This window comes from Dama dama, chromosome 13, assembly GCF_033118175.1.
Source record: "Dama dama isolate Ldn47 chromosome 13, ASM3311817v1, whole genome shotgun sequence".
Taxonomy (NCBI): Eukaryota; Metazoa; Chordata; class Mammalia; order Artiodactyla; family Cervidae; genus Dama; species Dama dama.
The window spans coordinates 42218903-42221885 of record NC_083693.1 but is presented as its reverse complement, the minus strand read 5'-3'; the positions used below and the strand labels follow the sequence as shown (position 1 = coordinate 42221885).

General features: G+C 39.2%; 1 pseudogene; it reads right to left on the bottom strand.

The window, feature by feature from the left end:
* Nucleotides 1-1643: 1643 nt before the first annotated feature.
* On the bottom strand, nt 1644-1798 carry LOC133068408 (large ribosomal subunit protein eL39-like; annotated as a pseudogene).
* Between the last annotated feature and the right edge of the window lie 1185 nt (nt 1799-2983).

Sequence of the window (2983 nt, the reverse complement as noted above, 5' to 3'; positions counted from 1 at the left end):
ACTTCCTTCACTGCCCGGATAGAGCATCTTTTTAAGAACTCCCTTTAACTTTTCGTTTTAATTGATGTATAACTGACCAACATTTTGTTATTAATAGCCCCAGGTGCACAGCATGGTGATTCGATATTTCTGTTACGAGATGATCACCCCAGGTCTAGTCACCATCTGTCACCATAAAAAGATACTAAATAATTATTGACTATAATCCCTATGTGGTTCACTTTATCCCTGTGGCTCAGTTATTTTGTCACGGAAAGACTGCACCTCTTAAAAAAACAACAACCGTACCTCTTAATCTCCCCATCCGTTTCACTTACCCACCCTCCCTCACCCCTCCCCTCCACAACCACCTGTTTGCTCTCTGGGAGTCTGTTTGTGTTTTGTTATTTGTTCATTTGTTATGTTTTTTAGGTTCCACATGTGAGATAATAACCATATTTGTTTTTCTCTGACTTATTTCATTTAGCACTATACCCTCTAAGCCCATTTATGCTATTACAAATGGCAAGATTTCATTATTTTTAGGCTGATATTACATTGCATGTGTATATGTCAGGATATATATATGTGTTATATATATGTTATGTATGTTATATATATGTTTTATATAGAGAGAGCTTCTTCATCCACTCATCTATTAATGGACACTTAGGTTGCTTTTGTAAATTGACTATTGTAAATAAGGTTGCAAAGCCATAGGAATGCATATATTTTTTTTAAGGTTCTCAAGATAACATTTTTTAAAGTTAACATGTGCATAATAGGAAACCAAAAAACACAAGAAGCAGAAAACAAAGTCACTCATAGTCACAGTTTACCATTTGATGTGTCCTTCTGGTCCACTAAAGGGTAGACCTTTTCCAACAAGACGTTTCACTTATTTACTACTGAGCCAGATGGACCACTAGTGAGGAAACATCAAGAGCCAAACATTCTATTTCTCCCTTAAAATACTCATGAGGTGTTCAGACAGTAGGTCATTAGAGGGTGTAGAAAAGACCCAGAAGGAGATAAAGATCACCTATAATAGGACCATACAGGGATAACTATTGTTAAGACTTTGGTATATAGTCTTCCAGTTTTTTAAAAAATTTTACTTATTTATTCATTTATTTATTTCTGGCTGTGCTGGGTCTTCACTGCCGTGCCGGGCTTTCTCTTCTTTCAGTGAGAGGGGGCTACTCTTCTAGTTGCGGTGCATGGGCTTCTCATGGTGGCAGCTTCTCGTTGCGGAGCACAGGCTTTCGGGCACACTTCAGCAGTCGCAGCACGTGGCTCAGTAGTTGCGGCTCCCAGGTCCTAGAGCACGGGCTCACTATTTGTGGCACAGGGACTTTCTTGCTCCACCACATGTGTGATCTTCCCGGACCAGTGCTCGAACCCATGTCCCCTGTGCTGGAAGGCAGACTCCTAACTACTGGACTTCACTACCAGTGAAGTCCTAGTCTTCCAGTTTCTTTAATGTACACACACATATATAGGGGTGTGTGTGTGTGTATATGCATATCTGTGTATACACACATATTTTTAAAACCTTATGAAAATGGACTCATAATACATATATTGTTTTATAAAAATTTTAACTTAAAATGTATCCTACATAGACTTTCAGCAGGTAAGTAGCACTTCATATGCAAGGCTTCTTACAGACTCAGTCTGATTCTTCTCCAATGTCTTCTCTTGGAGTTGTACCAATTTTATTGCCAGTTTTCATTTGAATCCATTGGGAAATGGGACAATGCCGCTTTTGTTCCTTGGCCAGGAATCACTTGATCCTGAAAGTCTTGTGAGAAGACATTGCAAGCAGCAAATTCCTGTAATTTCTACTCTTTTTTTTTTTTTTTTTAATTTTTTTTTTTTATTATTATTATTTTTTTTTTCCAGTGGGTTTTGTCATACATTGATATGAATCAGCCATGGATTTACATGTATTCCCAATCCCGATCCCCCCTCCCACCTCCCTCTCCACCCGATTCCTCTGGGTCTTCCCAGTGCACCAGGCCGGAGCACTTGTCTCGTGCATCCCTCCTGGGCTGGTGATCTGTTTCACCATAGATAGTATACATGCTGTTCTTTTGAAATATCCCACCCTCACATTCTCCCACAAAGTTCAAAAGTCTGTTCTGTATTTCTGTGTCTCTTTTTCTGTTTTGCATATAGGGTTATCGTTATCACCTTTCTAAATTCCATATACATGTGTCAGTATGCTGTAATGTTCTTTATCTTTCTGGCTTACTTCACTCTGTATAATGGGCTCCAGCTTCATCCATCTCATTAGGACTGGTTCAAATGAATTCTTTTTAATGGCTGAGTAATATTCCATGGTGTATATGTACCACAGCTTCCAGCCCTCAGATTGGGAGAAAATAATAGCAAATGAAGAAACAGACAAAGGATTAATCTCAAAAATATACAAGCAACTCCTGCAGCTCAATTCCAGAAAAATAAATGACCCAATCAAAAAATGGGCCAAAGAACTAAACAGACACTTCTCCAAAGAAGACATACAGATGGCTAACAAACACATGAAAAGATGCTCAACATCACTCATTATTAGAGAAATGCAAATCAAAACCACAATGAGGTACCATTACACGCCAGCCAGGATGGCTGCTATCCAAAAGTCTACAAGCAATTTCTACTCTTAAATGATGTAGGAAGTGTTATTGTTGATTCCACTGCCTCAGGCTTTCAAACAAAAGAGTAAATTTCAAACAGATAAAACTCAACCAAATGATGTGAAAAATAGACCCTGTACTACTTGTGAAAAGGTGCAGCAGGTACTGCTCTGGAGCCATTTCTCTGGCCGGGAGAAGGTCAGGATCCCTCCAGAAGTGAACTGGGAGTTTCTTGTCGTGTAGCCCAGTCTCCGGGAATGGAAGGTCACTGTGGATATTCCCTCCAGAGAGAAGAGAGTCCCTGGCAGTGCAACCCCAGACCTTATCTTTTTTAATTAATGTTTCTTTTTTCTTCAGAAATATAT